General features: G+C 48.8%; 1 protein-coding gene across 10 annotated transcripts in view; it reads left to right on the forward strand.

The window, feature by feature from the left end:
• Positions 1-19,985, forward strand: part of GRIK4 (glutamate ionotropic receptor kainate type subunit 4) — a 421,209-nt gene that overhangs the window by 319,084 nt on the left and 82,140 nt on the right. The window lies entirely within an intron of this gene.

A 19,985-nucleotide genomic window follows, 5' to 3' on the forward strand; every position in this document is an offset into this window, starting at 1 on the left:
TCCTTTCCTCTTGTCCTCTGACATCAGGGGAAACAGGGATTCCGGCAGTCACTCCAAGTGCCTCTCTGAAGGCCTCCCAACCTCCCCATCACTCTAATAATCAACTCTTTATTCTTAGTGTATCCTTTCTCCAACCTTAAAAAGCCTTAGAAGTAGGAAAGGATGCACTAATTAGAGCAGGAAGCAGACATATCGAAGAGCCTCCTGCCTATCAGAGTGGCTGACCAAGGAAACATACCACTGAAGGGGTCACAGAATCACCTTTCCAGGAGATTATGAAGGATCATCATCATCATCTTCACCACCACCACCACCATCACCATCATCTTCACCACCACCACCATCACCATCATCTTCACCACCACCACCACCATCACCATCATCTTCACCACCACCACCACCATCACCATCATCTTCACCACCACCACCATCACCATCATCTTCACCACCACCACCACCATCAGCATCATCTTCACCACCACCACCACCATCGGCATCATCTTCACCACCACCACCACCATCACCATCATCTTCACCACCACCACCATCACCATCATTTTCACCACCACCACCACCATCACCATCATCTTCACCACCACCACCTCCATCACCATCATCTTCACCACCACCACCACCGTCACCATCATCTTCACCACCACCATCATATCATCATCATCGTAGGGGCTTTCATTTATTAAGCTCTTACCATGGGCCATTTACCACAAGAAGTGTGTCATTTGTATTTTCCCATTTAATCCTACAAAGTAGTTACTTTTTATTCATCCCCATTTTACAAGTGAGGAAATTGAGGCTCCAGGAGACTGACTTGGCCTTGAACAATGTAGTAATGGCAGTTGGTTTTGAACTCAAGTACCTCTGATTCTAAAGCCCAAGTTCTTAACCATTATGACAAATTATGCATCAGAATAACCTTGGTAATTTGCTTAAAATGCAGATTTTTTTAGACTCCACCCCTCAAGAATCTGATTGGGTAGACCTAGCAGAGGGCCCAGGAACGCATGCAACATCAGGCACCCAAGGTGATCTGGGTGATACCCTGGGCTGCGCTGGGAGGGCCGTCATATCTGCATCCTTCCCCTCGGTCCTCGTGCCTGAGAGGCTCCAATTCAGCCCTTCTCACGGGGGCCAGTGGAGTTCCTTTTAGTAGGACAGTGATTATGCCGAGCCATGAGGCCAGGTCACCCTTCTTGGAAGACAAGAATGTAAAAGACAGGAGTCCCAGACCAAGAGAGGAGTTATGTTAACGACTCCTCGTGGCTCAGGGCCGGAGCTACGTGATCTTTAAACAATGACATCAGCACCCTTTTTTCATAACTTCCCAAATGGGGTGGGAGTTAGGTAGGCGGCCAGAAACTCTGGGATGGAGGATCACAAAATGGTCATTTCATGTATGTAACAAATCATGTACTGACCTCTTCCTATGAGTCAGGCACCGTGCTGGGCACGGAGGAAACAAAACTGAAAAGGCACAGTCCCTGCACGGAGGCAGCCCACACTCTGGCGAGAGAGACTGACGTGGAAAAAATGAGTGCAATTGGGATTATTAAACTCAAATCATGCCCTCGGGCTCATAATTCTGGGAACAAAGGAAGCCGCCTGCCTGTAGGAAAATTGTCCGGCAGACTTCCTGAGTCCCAGTGAGGGATGTGAAGTAAAGAACATTTATTCATTTTTTCAATATATATATTTTGAGTGCCTGTAATGTGCCAGGCTGTCTTCTAGACGGAGGTGAAAAATGGGCTTAGTGTCTGCTTCCGTGGAGCCTGTACTCTAATAGGGGGCAGAGAGCAGGCAAACAAATACTATATAGTACATCAGTAGAGGTAGGTGCTACAGGAAAAGTGAAACAGGGTCAGGAAAAAGAAGGGATGAGAGAATAATGGGGGGAAGCAGTAGCGAGGGGAACAATGCCAAGCCCAGACCAACTCCATAGAAAGCCCAAGCTCAGGCTTTGAAAAACGCCCCTTGGCTTTCAGCCCTGCTTTGTGATGCTTCCTGGAAAGAGCCCACTTCCATCAGGCAACACCTGCGGTGACAGAGTTGGCTGGTGGCTCCAATCCCACCCTCTACTTGAAGAACAGCTCATTAAGCTCGGAGCACCTCTTCACCTTACCTGAGCTTCTCCACCAGCCGCCACTCAGGCTGGCTTTCCCAGCTGCCAGGCTGCAAGACTGCCTGAGTCATTAGGAAATAGCATCGCCAGCCACCAGCACCCATCCCTCAGCCCCACCCCAGTCCAGCAAGGGCTTCTGCTCCGAGGCATCCTACACAGCAGCTGCTGCCCCTTCTTCCGCAGCACCTATGGAGGGTAGAGCTTCTCAAACTCAGGTGTGCACAAGAATGACCCGTGGTGCTTGTCTTAAAATGTACGTTCCTCAGCCCTACAGCTATAAACTGAGTTAGTAAAACCGGGTGCATTGCAGGAATGTGCATCTGCTTAACTAGCACTCAGATAGATGATTATCATGCTGGTGGTCCACAGGCTGCCCTTTGACAAAGACGTACTGCAGCCTCTATGCATAGAATTTTTTCTCGACCTTCCTGTATCCCACCCCCATCTTTTTGAGCTAATGGTGAATGGAATCTGCTACAGAAGTGACCAGTAAAGAGGATGATGTTTTTGACCTTCAGCTACCCTAAGGGGCATACATCCTTGATTGGACTTATAAAGTGAATCACTATAATCCTCTTTATTACCCATGTTTCTTCAACAAATCTGGTCACCATACCGCCGCTTTCCTGTCTGGCTCACGTGCCATGAGTGGCAGTGAGAACCCTGCAAGATGGATCGTGAGCGCAGATATAGCTTTGCAGCTCTGGTCCCCAGGTCCCATCCCAATCACAGACCCAATCTTTGCCTCTTGACAGGCGTCCTTCCCCTGCTTATGACAGGATGAAGACATGGTTTGGGGACTGATAATTAACTGGGCTTGTCTTCCAGGGTAGGAGGAATGTCAGTATCCCTCTCTAATATTCTCCCAATTCCATCCAAGGTGATGCTGGCAGGGGAGGGGAAAGTGACGAAGAGCATGTCTTGAGGACCTGTTGTGTACCAGAATCTACATGGGTACTTTGCACAGGTCACTTCTGACCTGGAGGACAGCCCTTCAAAGTAGATAAACTCCCATTTCACAAGTGAGGAAACTGAAGCTCAGGGATGGTAGGTAACTTGGCCCAAGTCCACAGTAGCAAGGACTCTGGGCAGAGCTGGAATTCACACTCAGCCGTGTCCAACTCCCGAGCCCATGCTCATGGGTCTCCCCCTCCTGGCTTTTCTCACTTTCCTGGAATCCCTAAGCCCCCAAATCAAAACACTTTCCCTTGCTGCCACCTGTTGCAAACCAGGACAGAGCCTGGCTCCTGGTGAGCTGCTGGGCTGGGCTTTCTTTAGTAATGGTATCTTCTCATTTGGATTTGGTTTTGTTCTTTCTCTTGCTATCCGGGCGAGTGACTATTAAGGGCTGGGTTTGACTATTTAGAAAGCACCACGCGGGGACCCAGTGGTTTGTAATGGTAAAATGTCAGAACCAAATACCATATTCCCTGCCAGTGGCTGATTAAGGGATTATTACCATTTTAAATTAACCATTCAAAAAAATGACTGTTTTGGTTCTGTTTGGAGCGGGCTTTCCGTCTCGGAACTCTGGGGAGGTTCCACTGGAGCCTGTTTGAGGGAAAATGTTCCCTACAGTGTCCTGTAAGTGATACTTCCAAATCTGGACCAGGTTCACTCGCTCCAGCCCCCAGTTTTTGCTCCCCCCAGTGTGAAGTATCTCATCTCCATCCCATATTCTCCTTCCCCATCCCCAAAAAGATGTCCTGGGTGGTATTGAAATAGTATAATCTCCCTTCCTAATTTGTGAGAAATCATATTTGAAAGAGGCGAGGGGAAAAAAAAAGCACAGCCTTAGAGGGCCCTTAATCTCCTTCATTTTAACTTGGTTTAAAGATCAGAGGTTCCAAGCAGGCCCCCGGCGACTTTGTTAGGGCTGTAATAAGAGAAGCACACCTTTCATCTGAGGATCAGAAATGGCTTAACAGGCTCTAATTAAGCCTTTGGGAGAGGGAGAGATGAGGCCGGGGGGTGTCTGTTGAGGGGGTTATCTCTAGCTGAAGATGAAAATTGAAACTTTTCCATTGGCTCACTGTATATCGCAACAGGGTACCTCAACTTTCTTCCTGTGTGCAGTGAGGAGGGTAACCCCTCACCATTTGGTCTGGCTAAGCTCAAGGATTATTGAAAACTAGATTTGCATAGCACTCTCTTCTGCTTGCCTATGGTTAGACAGAAAGCTGGCTCTGCTGACGTAATAAGAATGGCTATCATTTATTGGGTGTCTCCTACAAGACGCACTGTGCTGGGTGTACTTAAAATTTCTCATCTTTTTATCAATCATGCATAAAAGCTATTCTCTCCATCTTGCAAGTAAAGAAACTGAGAAAGTCATGGTCCTCATCCATTCAGCTAGTTAGTTCCAGGCTTGAGAACTGAATCTGGGTCTAGCCGTTTTCAAAGTCCCTGGTCTTTCCACTCCGCAGAATTGCCCAGAACATGCTGGAGGAAACTCTGAGGCCTCTGGTCTAACCTTCCAGCCCAGTGCAAGAATGTTCTCCACAGCATCCCTGAGGGAAACAGCCACACAGCCTCCCCTTGAGCATGTCCTGGGCTGGGAGATTCACCTCCTCCCCAGGGACACATTCCAGAATCTTCCAGGCACTGAGTCAAAACCTGCCTCTTAGTCCTGCCCCATTAAGCAACCCAGGATAATCAGCTTTCTCTCTTTTTACCAGCTCTTCAAATATTTAAAAATAGCTTGACTTCCCTTCATTTATTCATTCTCTTCTGAAACTTAGCATAACAATTTTTTGAGCACCTACTTCGTGTCAAGGGCTAGAAATGTGAGATAAATAAGTCATGGTTCCTTCCAGAGCTCCTAGTCTTTTGGGAAAGGCAAAAACTGCAGTCAATAATCACTGTCTAGGGCTTCCCTGGTGGCGCAGTGGTCGAGAGTCCGCCTGCCAATGCAAGGGACACGGGATCGTGCCCCAGTCCGGGAAGATCCCACACGCCGCGGAGAAGCTGGACCCGTGAGCCATGGCCGCTGAGCCTGCGCGTCCGGATCCTGTGCTCCGCGGCGGGAGAGGCCACAACAGTGAGAGGCCCGCGTACCGCAAAAAAAAAAGAAAAGAAAATCACTGTCTAGTGCTTGAATTGTTCTGCCCCTCTGATTTTTTTCCTCCCCCAAACAGTGGCCCATAGCTGTTCCCAATGCGACACAGGTGACAAATCTTTCACCACGAATGCTTTTTGGTTTGTCTGGGGCTCTATTAAAACATAAGGCCCAAAGTGGGTACCAGCTTCCAGATGGGGCAAACTGGCACAGAGCTGAGAGCACTGTGGAACTTTCACCTTCCTCACTCAAAACACTCAGTTTCTATTCACCACATTAAGTTGCTTACTGGAATTAGTCTTCAAATTTTTTATTCAGTCTGAACTCTGGGGCTTGGAGTTAATTCATTACTCCTCTTGCCCCTCCCCCTAATCCCAACTCCCAAAATACACGGGGTTATTGTCACATGAACTTTTCATAGAAACCAGCCCTGAGCCACCTTTTCCTGGACCATGGATCCATTTAACTCTGTTCCCATGGAGACTGGCAGAGCTGGCCAGGAGTGGGTGAATAGAAAACATTGTGAACCGACAGCCATATTTTGTTTTCCAAAGCTGATACAGACTCGGCTTTCCAAGGGCCCGATTTCCTGGAATGACTTGAGTGTAGCTCTAACCAGACGCAGGAGGGTGGACAAGTGGCTTTTGTGAGTCACCCTTGCAAACCAAGAATTCAGGGATGCAGTGTCTTCTAGAAGGTTTGGAGAATCCATCTCCAGCTTCCCGAAGTTCCGGCAGGTCCCACCAATTGCTGGGAGGACAGGATGCCTCTCTTTGATCTCCTGGGCTGCCCTCTTCCCTGACAGAAGCCCCCACACAGGCGTGTCTGCCCCCTTTCCGGGGAGGTCTGCGTGGGATGCTCCAGTGTTTGTGGCCATAGGATGTGCTTCGGCTGCACCTCTGAGTCATATAAAGACAGCTACACTTCTCATCATGGCCCTCTCAGCCAGAACACCAGGAAGTGTGGCAGACCTGCTGGGGTCTCTCCACGCTCCAGACCGCTTCTCCTACTTGAAAAGCAAAGAACAATAGAAAATCCTAAAAACACTGTCTGGTAGATGGTCTGTGTTGCCGTTGCCCGTACATGGCATTGGGGGAACAGTGCTGACGGAGACACCCTCTCCGTGGACACATCACCCACCCCCGGCATCTGTGCTTGGTCCCCCACCCCTGTTAGTATGAGCCTCTGGGACAGCTCAGATCCCACCTGCGCTAATGAGAAGTCATCAAGGCTCAGACAAGTTGCCAGTGGGCAAGCTGCTAGGAGGGCACCCGTGCCTGCTACTGTGGAATACATTTTCAATCCGAGGACGGAGTTTACCATAAATAGGCAGATCCTTTGAAGCTGCCTTTGTGGGTCCAGGCTCAGAGCACAGGAGTGGGGTTTGATTGCTGGAAATCAGGAGCCTCGCGTGCCAGCTCCCCGGCTGGGAGACGGACCTGACGAGAGAGGGCCGGATAGGGGTGCTGCTTGGTGGGCCATTCCCAGAGACTTGGCCTTTGATGAAGAAGTCCTGAGGCAGCAAGTTCTCCAGAGGGAGGGGAGAAAGAGATCAGTGGTCTGGGGGCTGCTTTGAAGGTTACTGAGAAGTCACTTCTTCCTTTTAAGTAAGGCACCGGGAGAAGGGGGTTTGGCGTGAGGTTTACAATAGTTGACGATATCTCACAGAATATCCTACATTCTTAGGGTTGGAGGAGACCTGAAAGGTTATCAGATCCAGTTCTCTCCACCAGAGAACGCAGATGGGAACGTCATTCTTGGGCTGAAAACCTCACCATGGCCCCCATTTGCTTTCACGGTAAATGGCAGCTCCAGAGCAAGGCTGTCACGGGCTGGTCCCTGCCTACCTTCGAGCCTCCTCCTGTGCCACCCCCTCCATGCCTGCACCCTCAACCCCCATTTCTCACCCGGCCACTCCTGCGCATGTCTTAAGAGCTCAGGTCACAGAGTCCGTCGTCCTCAGGGAGCATACAAGGGCTCCTCTTATGTGCTCCCTGGGCCTGCCTCTACTGTAGCATGCTCACAGTACTGTCCCTCCAGGCTTGGGGACTCTGTGAGTGCAGACCGCCCAGCTGGGAGCCGGGCTCAGCTTGGGCTGGGAGAAAAGGTGCAGCAGTGAACGAGGGACTGGGGTGCTAGGACCTGGGGAGTGTGCAGAGAGCGTGGGGACCGAGGATTTCGTCACGAGAGCGTTCCAAAGCCACCGCTCACCATTTGTCCAAGAGAGATTCCACACGACAAGCCTCCCCACTGGCAACTGGAATTTGAAAATGGGAGTGGAAGGCCCCTCCGATCACTGATGCGTTTCTCCCTTTCCATTTGCTCTCCGTTCTCTAACAGCAATAGTCCTCTCGTTAATTAATAGTCTATCAGGTGCCTCATCCTGTGAGGGCATCTGGTTCTCCTGGCCACCCCCAGGATGACTGACGGCCTTCTCTCCTCCTGCCTCCCTGGCCCACAGGCTTCTGGTCCTTTCTCCCAAAGCACGGGGACTTCCTGCTTATCAGCTTTGATGGAAAAGTCACTGACTATAGAAGCTTATTCACACATCAGCCGGCAAACAAATTAGAGCTACTTAAAATTTCAAACGGGGGGCTGCTTTTGGACAGAGGAGCGGGGTTTTAAAGGACTGCGTTTGAAATCTATTTCTTGTAATATGCCCGATCACGCAGCCCGCCTGAGCTCAGCCCGGGGAAGCCTGCCAGTTCTGAGTGACTGCTTTCCGCGTCTCTCCAGCCGGCTCATGCCTGGGAGAGCTGCTAATTTAGTCTCAGGAAGCAGCCCGCATCAGTCAGCTCTGATGAGACATGGGGCAGGCTCCAGGCCAGAGGTGTGGGGAGCACGGACAGGCGGGTGGGAGGAAGGGAAAATCCAGGGAGGGGAGAGGGAGCTGTATGCAGGGCAGGCACCGTGGGGACGTGAAAGGGCTCAGGCCAGTCCCAGCTCTCGTAGCTCCCACGTTCCGTTCCGTTCCTTGATTGCATCCTCAGTCAAACAGGAACGATGGTCATCGTAGGATCTGCTTTGCGTGTGCGTCATCAAATTTTTGTGAGAACGAAATGAAATATTTTTTATAGTTGTGCTTTGAGGATTCCACTCTATTGTGCAAATGTTAGTTCTGCTGTCTCTCAGGGGGATGTGTGTCAATATATTTCTCTTTGTCTGCGTGCACTATTCCCGGGATCTCGCATCTCGCCCGGTTTGGGGAAGACAGAAAGACAGAGCAGGGCTGGGCCATATGCTCACGTCACTCCTGCTGCAACTCCAGAGCCCTGCAAGAAGGCTGCAAGGGCCAGCCCGTGCCAACCAGGCCGGTAGAAATAAATTCTGCCAGCTGGCCCCTCCCCGCTTCAGGAAGGGTTCCCCATGGCCCTCCTCCACCCCTCCCTCTCCTTCCTCTGTCCCTAACCTCTGTCCTCCACTCCCTGACGTGGTGGTATCACCAGTTCCACTTTGCAGTGGCTCTGGGTGGGTGGGCAGACGAAAACCAGAAGTCAGGGCTCTACTCCTGGGAGGATCCCCAGCACATCTAGGGCCTGCCTGACATGGCACTGCCCAGACAAGAGCTGCTGACACCCACCCACCCCCAACTAAAAGCTCCCCATCTTCCCAGAGCACGGTGAGGCCCAGCCACACACCATCTCCCACCTGCAGCCTGCATCCCTCTAGGGGCAGCAGTGGGCCACCCTCAGTCCATCCTGAAAGCTCAGCGATGCATCTTCCCCCACCCTGACTCCTGGAGGATGGTACATGGGGCGATCAGCTTCATCCTTCAGCCCAGATGCTTCGTTAGAACCATTAGTTCAATTGGCATCTGCCGTTCAGAGCTCTAAGTTGTGTGTTATTAATACAACTGCTTCTTCAAGATACTTCTGTAGCCGGTGAGCTTAACAAATGAAGCCGGGCACTCTCCATGCCCTGACTGTGTCGTGTTCGTGGGCAGTAGTTTTCTTGTAAGATGAAAAACCTCGAGCGTGCCTGAGCTCTCTGATAAATTCTCTCCTCAGCAGCTAATTTGAAATGTCTTCCGTCTTCTGGGAGATGAGAGAGGGCTGTGCAGCTGAGTCTTCATATTTACAGACTCTGCCGTGCACTCACCCCATGCTAGTTTGATTATCTTCCAAAATGTTTAGAAGAGAGTCTGTGAGATTTTTGACCATATGAGAAAAAAAGAAGGAGTTGAGATGTAGGCAAAAGAAATCATCAAAATCAGTACATCTGTCCAAGAAGAAAGGTGATGTGTGCATCCTCGGGGATGCCCTGCTCGGGGACATTGAACTTCTGAAACCCTAAGCTGGCTGGAGAGTCTATTAGATTCCTAAGAGCATCACTGGAGATTGGTATATTTAGCCAGAGTCCAGTGGGGTGAGCTGAGCTCCATTCCTGCCATACATGGTATGTATCCGTCCCCAGAGCCGCTGTCAGTTTGTTCTCTTTGGCAGGAGGAGTGGTGAGGGCGAGACTAAACTCCACTTCATATCCCAGAGGTTGGGGATTCGGGATAGAAGCCTGGGCACATCTTGGCTAGAGTCGAAAATTCAGGTGCAGACGAGTACAGTTGATCCTCATTATTTGCAGATTCCATGTTTGCAAATTGGTCTACTCGCTAAAATATATTTGTAACCCCAATGGCAGTACTCATGGTGCTTTCACAGACACGCACAGAGCAGTGAAAAATTTGAGTGGGTCGCCAGGCATGTTCCCAGCTGGGGTCCAGCAAGGTGATGCTCTGCCTTCTTTCGGCTCATACCGTAAACAAGTGTGCTTTTCACAATCTCTGCAGTGTCATGTCTTTCACATTTTTGTGCTTCCTCTTGGAGATTTTGCTGTTTAAAATGCCCCCCACACTTAATGCTGAAGTGCTGTCTAGTGTTCCTAAGGGCAAGAAATCTGCAATGTGCCTGATAGAGAAAATACAGGCGTTAGAAAAACATTGTTCAGGCGTGACATTTGGTGCTGTTGTCCAATATTATTGGATCAACAGTATGTATTAAATAAGATGTCTATCAGCAGAAACACATAAATCGAGGTTATGTGTTAATTGGATGATGAAAATGTTGTGACCAGAGGTTCACAGGAACCTAACCCTGTTCTTCCCTTAGGAGAAATGGTTCAGTTTCCCTAATTCAGTGCTTGTGGCAACCTTATAGAACGCAACTACCATGAATAATGAGAACCAACTGTAATGAGTTCAGCCAGGAGAGAAGCTCCTTCCTGGGAAGGAGCAAACAAGAATGGCTGAAGTTTTCCTACAGTGGCCTTTTCCTTCTGCATTCATGACCCCATACTCCTGCTCTCTTGTTTTCTCACAATGTCCAAGGACCTCATCAGCCCCTTGATACTCTGACCTTGCTTCTGATTCCCCTGATGTAGAAGTAGAATCTAGATCCCACATTCTTGGGGCTGAAAGGATTAATAAAGGCCCTCTAGATCACTACTCAAATCAAATGCTTGAATTCTTGCAAATCTGGTCTCATGAAGTAGAGTCTGTGCTTGAATGCCTCCAGTGTTGGGGACCTCAATACCTACAGGGACAGCATATTCCATCTTGGGACGCTCTCATTGTTAGAAAGTTTCTCCGTCTATTGGGTGGAATTCTTTCTTTCTGAAGCCCTCTTCCTTTTGTCCTTAGTTCCATTTCTTGGGTCCACACATCTAGTGCATCCTTCCCAGAACTGCCTGTACTTGTTCCTTCTAGAATGTGATTTCAGTCTCTTTCCTGGTCAATATGCTTGCAATACACTCCACTTAGTCTATGCTTCACTGAAAGAGTGGTGTGTGGAACGTGGAACAATATGCAATATTCAGGTGTGGTCTGAGTAGAAGAGCACTCTCTTCCCTTGCATCAAGCCTGCCATCCCTTTGTAAGTAGCGTGTGCCGCTGACTGGGTGTTCAGTAAATATCTGGTGAATTGAATAAGAATGTGTTAACACTTTGATATTTATTTCCACGTTGACCAGCTCTCACATCAGGCTCTCTAATGGAGGGATGCCAGGCATCAATCAGCCCCCGGGCTCAGAGAGAGCTGTTTCCTGGCAGGTGGGAGAGTGCCCTTCCTGGCATCCTTCTCATAGGTAGCCACCTGCTTCATCTTTTTCTTTTTAACTTTTAAAAAAAAAATTTTAACTTTATTTTTGGCTGTGCTGGGTCTTTGCTGTGCGCGGGCTTTCTCTAGTTGCAGCGAGCGGGGGCTACTCTTCGTTGCGGTGCGCGGGCTTCTCATTGCAGTGGCTTCTTTTGTTGTGGAGCACGGGCTCTAGGCACGCGGGCTCAGTAGTTGTGGCGCACGGGCTTAGTTGCTCCGTGGCGCGTGCGATCTTTCCGGACCAGGGATCAAAGCCATGTCCCCTCCATTGGCGGGCAGATTCTTAACCACTGCACGACCAGGGAAGTCCAAGCTGCTTCATCTTCATGTCCAGGCAGCCGAGCTTCCAGTGCCCTCCTACAGTCACCTTCCGAGGCCTCTTTGTGTTGTCCCTCTCAGGCCTGTCTCTCCCCGGCTTTGCCCCAAAGCCCTTTGAAAAGCTATACCACATTACAAATCTACCTGGCACTTTCAGGAATTCATGTATGAGTTGGAAGGGGTAGACTAGATCCTTCTTTTATAGGTTAGATGACTGAAAAGGAGGGACTTGCCCAAAGGAATTTCATAATGCAATTCAACAGGTATTTACCGAGCACCCACTCTGGGCCAGGCACTGTCCCGGGAGCTGGAGCTTCAAAGGGGACATTATTAATGCAATTGTCAGATATTTACTAAGCACTGATTCCACACTAGGCATTGGGCACATGTGGGGAACAAGACAGAGCCTCACCAGTCATGGAATGTATTTTGTAGTGCAGGAAGTTGACTTGAAACAAATAATTATCTAAATAATTATATGAAATAAATAATTATCTAAATAATTATATGATGAGTGCTACAAAGAAGAAGAAGTTCAGGGCATTATGCCCGAGTCTCTATGATGGGGAGTGAGAGGTTGCAAAGGGCCTCCCCAAGGGGGTGACATTCAGGCCAAAGGTTGATGGATACCTGGGCATCCCCAGGTGAAGGGACTGTGATGAGTGCTAACAAGGGCTGCCAGAGCTAGTGGTCACGTGTGGGATTCAGAGACCAGAGCCAGCTGAAGACAGGGCCACATCAGGACGCCAGAAGCCCTGATGCTTTACTTTTTCCACTGTCCCCCACTGTCTCCTTCCTCAAACTTTATTTAAATATCCTCTCATATATCCTCTCACACCAGTCAGAATGGCCATCAGCAAAAAATCTAGAAACAATAAATGCTGGAGAGGGTGTGGAGGAAAGGGAACCCTCTTGCACGGTTGGTGGGAATGTACGTTGATACAGCCACTATGGAGAACAGTATGGAGGTTCCTTAAAAAACTACAAATAGAACTACCATACGACCCAGCAATCCCACTCCTGGGCATATACCCTGAGAAAACCATAATTCAAAAAGAGTCATGTACCAAAATGATCATTGCAGCACTAGTTACAATAGCCAGGACATGGAAGCAAGCTAAGTGTCCATCGACAGATGAATGGATAAAGAAGATGTGGCACATACATACAATGGAATGTTACTCAGCCATAAAAAGAAACGAAATTGAGTTATTTGTAGTGAGGCAGATGGACCTAGAGACTGTCATACAGAGTGAAGTAAGTCAGAAAGAGAAAAACAAATACCGTATGCTAACACATATATATGGAATCTAAAAACAAAAAATGGTTCTGATGAACCTAGGGGCAGGACAGGAATAAAGACTCAGACGTAGAGAATGGACTTGAGGACACAGGGAGGGGGAAGGGTAAGCTGGGATGAAGTGAGAGAGTGGCATGGACATGTATGCACTACCAAATGTAAAATCGATAGCTAGTGGGAAGCAGCCGCATAGCAGAGGGAGATCAGCTCGCTGCATTGTGACCACCTAGAGGGGTGGGATAGGGAGGGTGGGAGGGAGACGCAAGAGGTAAGAGATATGAGGATGTACGTATATGTATAGCTGATTCACTTTGTTATATGGCAGAAACTAACACGCCATTGTAAAGCAATTATACTCCAATGAAGATGTTAAAATAAATAAATAAATAAACATCCTCTCATAAACACGTATGTCAGAATCAAAGGCAAGGAAAAGCAAAGTCTGACCTCAGGGATGTGGACTTTCAAGCAGGAAAGCTTACGGTAAATACCAATGGATAAGGACTAACAATTAAAATGTTTTCCAAATATTTAACTACATATCCACAGCCCAGGAAAATTAATATCTTGGGGGCAGTGCTGCAGAGTGGACCTGCCTGGGTTTGAATCTGCATTAAGTGTGGAACTTTGGGCAAGAAACCTAACCTCTCTGAGCCTCAGTTTTCTAATCTGTAAAATGGGGATGATAGTATCAATAGTACCTCCCTTATAGTGTGGTTGGGAAGATTAAATAACAAATGTAAAGCATTTAGTCCAGTATTTGACATGTGATAAATGCTCAAAAGTATCAGCTTGTACAATTTTCTTATAGTTAGTCCTTTAGTTATAAGTAATTAGGGTAGGAGTTCACTGATGCCCAAAATGTATTTATGGAGCATCAGTTGTGTTGCAGGTACTGTGCTAGGGGCTGTGTATAGAGTAGTGAGCAGGTAAGGTGTCCGAATCCCCTGGGCCAGGCACTTTCATCCTTTCTGAGCATGACTCGCATTCCGGTTGCCAATCCAGGACACACATGAACCCCCACCTACACATAACTGAAACCAAAGCTTATGAAACAGTAGTTGCCCCTGGTGTGGGGGTTGCACTCTGGTCTATTCTGGATATATGTTTCATTTTTAAAATGCAGGTCTGGACCCACTAAATTGATTTCCTAACCCACTAACGGGTAGCAGCCGCAGTTGAACAAAACACTGCCTTAGACCAACTCAGCTGAAGGCTTGATCAGCCCAGGAAGGGCTCATTTGATAGGAAGTCTTCCCAGCTTTCCCCGGGATTGTTTTTGATCTCTTACCTTTGGCATTTGCCACTGTTGTCCTTTGATCCTGGGTTTTTACCGTATTGTGCATGTAAGCACATATTTTCTGCTAAAAGAATATTTGGGCTGAGAAAATGAGCTCTTCCGCCAACATCGATAACTCCCTTTGTTCCCCAGGTCAACCCCTCAGGCAGGTGCCCTCACTCATGATCCAGTCTCCCATGTGAACTAAAGTTTTATGATTGGAGATATTAGGTTTAAAGTCAATAAACATTTTGTTCCTTCATGCCAGGGCTTCACCACGGAGGCTTACATTACAAAGCTTTTTGGCTGGTCATATATCAAGGCACAGACCTATACTATAGACACTCCAAACTATAACTCAGTCTCAATTCCTGAGGCCTCTAGCTGTAGTGATTCACGTCTGACTGTCATTCTTCCTGCCTGTACGTTGAAATTAGTTCTGTGAACTCAAGGAGATGCTAATACATTATTTTATGTATTCTTCCTGGTGAGAACTTCAACTTTGAGCCCTGAAACTGAGGTTAAAAATACTGAGTCGTTGGTTATGGCTCGTCCACCTTTGGGATGGCCCTAGAGAACAAGGAACTGGAAGAAAGAGCTTGCGTTTGCATAGGGCTTTAAACTTTTGTCACATCTGTGATCATCTCCTATCATCCCAATAAGAGGAGAAGGGGAGAAAAACTAACTACCCTTGTCTTATAGGCAGCAAAATTGACTTCCCAGGGCCACACAGCACATGGCAGGGTAGAACGTGACTTCTGGTCAGCTGCATTTCCACCAGACGGGCAGTAGTGCTATTATCTTAAGTTCCCATGGCCTATTATGGCTCATCAAAAGCCATCGTACACACTAACTCAGTTGCTTAGCAACAGCATTGCTGTACTATGGGTAGGCAGATTCGTTTATTTCCACTTTGCAGATGAAGAAGATTCAGAGAGGTTAAGTGACTTGCTCAAGGTCACAGAGCTTATGCATGGCAGAAGAGTTAAGAAAATGTAGGTCTCCTGGTGCCTTCCCTCTGCATCTCCCTGTGCTAAGCCCCTAAGAAAATACCCTGTGCCTTGGTCAGGATCACTTTCGTGGACTCCTGTAGCTGAATACCTTCAGGTCTGTATTCTCCAAAGAACAAGTTCACGGTGATCAGAGAGGTGTGTGGGAAGGCCCAGATCTTAAGGTCGGGGTAGCCTGCACTTGCCCTACCCCGACCAGATAGTATAGCAGTAAATAGAACCTGAGTTCAAATCTCGCTTCCATCGTCTATTAACCGTAATCCTCAGCAAGTTGTTTGACATCTCTGTCTCAATTTCAGTCATTCATTCATTCAACAAAAACTTGTATGAAATGCCTACATGAAGCCTTTAAGTGTTATTACTGTTGTCTGAAGCACCTACATTTCTCAGGTGGGAATGATAACAGGGTTGTTATGCAGAATCAGAGAAATTTACATAAGCAAGTCACGTGGCTGAGTGCCCAGCGTGCAAAGGTGATCAGTAAGTGTTTGCGAACTCTGACTCTGAAGCAGAAGGGCTTGCCCGGCCGTGGAGTTATGTCAGCCTGTCTAAAAGCTGCATCCTGGCAGTACTGAGTGCAAAGAACAATCATCTACACGTACATAAAGTATTAAATGTTACAGAGCCATGTGCGTACTCACAGAGGCAGGTACGGATGTCAGGAAATCCCTCAGGGTTTTAAAAATGAATCCCTTTTTACCTATTTGGGAAGAGAACAAAGCGGCAAAATGTCAACCTCAAGTGATTCTAGGCGGGAGCGGGAGAGCTGCGAGAGCGAGCTGAGAAGCGTGTGGCTGCTCCGGGCAGGACCAGCTCAGGCAACAGCGGAGGGCTCTCCCCCAGCGGCACAGGGAGAAAGGCAAGTGGTGAGCAATGGTCTCATTAATGAATGTATAATGACAGCCCGAGGCAGATGCTCTAAAGGAATGCGGTTCGGGGAGAAGTTTGACTTTGGGAGTTAAAGGAAAGGCTTTCTGAAGGTAGTGATTTCTCAACTGAGGCCTGAGGCTTTAACAGGTATAAACTAGATCAAGGTTTGGAAAACTTCTTTTTATAAAATAGGCCCAGATAGTAAAAATTTAGACTTTGCAGCTTTACTGTTGTAGGTGAGTGAATCGGCGTGACTATGTTCCAATAAAACTTTATTTCCTGAAACAGGCAGCGGGCCGGATTGGGCCTGTAGTCCGTGGTCTGCCAACCCCTGAACTAGCTGCAGTGGGGCTGGGGGCCAAGGGGTCGGGCGGCAAGGAGAGTCCAGACAGGGGACAGCACGCACAGAGGCCCTGGCTGGAAGGCGCTTGTTGCACGTGAACTCATAGGTGTGCCAGGAGCACAGATAAAGCCGGGAAAGATGGTGTGAGATGAGCGTGGAGTGTGAACAGAGGCCAGGCCTCGTGGGCTCGGTGGGCCACGTTAAGGATTTTGGTTTCTATCCTTAAGCGAAAGTGGGAAGAGAACTGAAGGGTTTCGGCAGGGGCCGGTGTGATCATAGTTGAGACTTGATAGAGACGGCTGGCTGCTTCTGCGTGGAGAGCAGAACAGAGAGAGGCCCCGGGGGATCCTAGTCCAGGGCAAGTTCCGTGGGAGCTTGGATTAGGGTGGAGGGCAGGGAAAGGTGAGACTCGGGGAAATTAAGTGACTTGCTCAGGGTCACCCAGCCCTGAGGTCACAGTGCCGGATGCTAGTGCGGTCTCTGGGTGACACAAAACCAGCTCTTTCAGCAGGCGATGCCTGCGGTCAGGGCCCCTGGCCAAGCATTTCCCATGGTGCATTGCTGAGGGAGTCACCAGCTTGCTTACGCTGACCCAGGGTCGCACGGCAGACCACACTCATTCAACTGTACAGCAGTCACCTCTCCAAGGGACCGTGGCTTGTCCATATCGATGTCACAGGGTCTGTTCACTAATGACCCTAGGCGCCATCAGTCAGGGTTCATCTGTACTTTCCTGACAGCAGTTCTTTCAGGCTTCGTCCCTTGGTTGCTCAGCCAGGAATCTTAAACACAACTGCTGGAAGGAAAGGACCAATTCGAGACAGCTATCCAAATAGCAGAAGGAAACGACCGTTCACAATCAGAAAAGAGACACGATGAAAAGTAGACAAATTAACTTATGAAAGCACAGCAATGAGGGTGAGAGGCCAGCACATTTCAGGAACCAAGGAACAGCACTATATCCCAGGACAGGGTAATAATTGGCTTCAAAAGGATGACACTGCACGAAGGCAAAGATGTCTACTCTGTCTAAGAGGACAGCAGAAAGCATAATTCTCTTTGAAAGAATTTTGGGAAATAATACTTGCAAATAAATAATTAAAAGCCTCCCCCCCAATTTTAGTGCTTAAAGGAGCAACATGATTTTTTTTTATTTGAATTTTATTTTATTTTATTTTTATACAGCCAGGGAGAAAGATTATTATTAATTTATATGGATTCTGTGTCCTTTGGGGAAGTTGGATAAATGATACTTCCTGTGCACGTGCAAACACAAGTCATATCAGTTATATTTACCTCGATTTTCATATTTGACAAAGCACTTCTAGTTTCTTCTAAGAGCATAGAATCAGTAGTGAGAAGGAATACACATTTGTTTTAAATATTGCGATCGCGTTGAAGCAGCACATTGGTTTTTTTCCACGCCTCAGCTCTGTGATTCAGCTAAATTATTACCTATGTGGACATCACTTTCCTTACTCATAAGTAGGGTGGCAGGGAGATTCGTAAGCATAAGCGAGCGCCCAGCACAGGGCCTGTGAGCGTGGTGGCGCCAGCTTGCCCGGCCAGCCAGGGCCCGTTACACACTTCTCTTCCCAACTCGGTGTCCCGTGACTGCGTGTGGGTAGCTTGAAGTCAGCCACGGTGGGCGTGTCTACACCACAGAAGTGGGTAGATCAGACAAGGCCTTTCTTCCTGGAGAGCCAGTTTTTATTTATTTTTTATTTTTTTGCGGTACGCGGGCCTCTCACTGCCGTGGCCTCTCCCGTTGCGGAGCGCAGGCTCCGGACGCGCAGGCTCAGCGGCCACGGCTCACGGGCCCAGCCTCTCCGCGGCACGTGGGATCCTCCCGGACCGGGGCACGAACCCGCGTCCCCTGCATCGGCAGGCGGACTCTCAACCACTGCGCCACCAGGGAAGCCCTGGAGAGCCAGTTTTTAAACATGTCCTAGCTTGCTACAGGTGGGCCCTCAGCCGCTCTTCATTCCCCCACCCTTGCCTCTCCCTGACGTCATGTTTGTCGTCTGAGTCGCTCTATGTGCTTTGCTCGAATCCAGCTTGCATCAGAATCACTGGAGAGCTGGCTACAACACGTACTGCTGGCTCCTGCTCCTGGACTGTCTGATTTAGTCAGTCTGGAACGGGGCCCAAGAATTTGCATTTCTAACGCTGACGTTGCCGGTACAGGAACCAAAGTATGAGACACTGGTCTAATCTACTAAACTGGAGTCTACAGTGCAAAGTGTAGGGCACAGAAGAGATTCCCATCTTCTGTCTCAGACAGTGGCATGACAAATTCTATGAATACTCACCTAGTTCTTGGCACATATACCATCAGATTTAATCTCCTTAAGACCCCTAGGAAGTAGTCATTACTATTTTAACCCCCATTTTATAGATGGGGAAACTGAGGCTCAGAGGAATTAAGTAACTCACCCAGGGTCACACAGCTCCTAAGCAGAGAAGCCAAGTTAAACTCAGGTCCTCCCACTCTGGGGCCGTTGCATTCGTGGTACAGACTGTGGAAAGCTCAGTGGTGAGTAGAGGCTGCGGTCAGCATGTCTAGCTGTGCACCCGCAGGGCCACATCAGCCCAGGGGGTGCCTTTTTCTTACCTGCCTTAAGGTGCTGTGTGGGCTTGCAGTGGTGGTGTCTAAATCCATACCCTCTCCCTTCACTGCAACCCCTGGAGTCTCTAAACTGGTGGGAAGGCAGAGCAAGTGGGAGAGACAGAAAGCACAGAGACAGGGCCACGGAAAGACATTATTTGAAGCATAATCAAGCTGGCACGTGTGGGCATGTGGAAGAAGCTTACAAAGCTGCTGTTCCTGCAGGAGGTTTGGGGGCAGGTGTCAGCGGGGTGGAGCAAGGGAATTTGGCTGGAGACAGAGCCACAGATTGTCGATGATGAGGGCTGTATCTCCTGCCCACCCCTGGCATGTGTGTGGCATGGAAGATGCCCAGTGGGTGGGGCAATTAGCCTGTATCCCAGGGCACCTGGCTCTGTCTCCCGCTCTCCTTCCTCTAACTGCCTTTCCTCAGTTAGATTGCTCTGGGTAATAGCTGCCAAAGCCGCTTTGTTGGATCTGATGAGTTGATTAATTTCTTGGGGGCTAATGGGAGGGTTGGTGGGACATTCATTTCCTGACTGGAGCTTGGGGGCTAGTTTGTCTTTTTGCCACGTCCCCAGAGGTGGGTGTGGGAGGCGACATGGCTCAGGCTGTCAGATCTGGGTCTGGGTAAATCATTTCTATCCCTGGCTTTTGTGGCAACCTATCTACCTTGTGGCTTGGGTCAGACAGGGAGTCTGGAACTGGGGAGGGCAATTAGTGAGGATGGGGTCCCCTGAGAACAATGGGGGTGGGAAATTGGGGGGAGTGGGGGGGGTGAGGTCTTGCTGGTCCTGTTGGTGTGAAGTGCATGTTTAGATGACAGGACTCTGAGAAGTTCAGTCCTGTCCCAAACATCCAGATGCTGACATCCGGCCTAATTGTTCTTTATGCCCTTCTGTCCAAATCTGGCCCTTCCTGTCCTAGGAGACTGTCAGAAGCCAATTCTAGCCATTTTGAAGAGAGGGAAGCAGCCTCA

The sequence above is a fragment of the Kogia breviceps genome, chromosome 7 (genome assembly GCF_026419965.1).
Source record: "Kogia breviceps isolate mKogBre1 chromosome 7, mKogBre1 haplotype 1, whole genome shotgun sequence".
NCBI lineage: Eukaryota > Metazoa > Chordata > Mammalia > Artiodactyla > Physeteridae > Kogia > Kogia breviceps.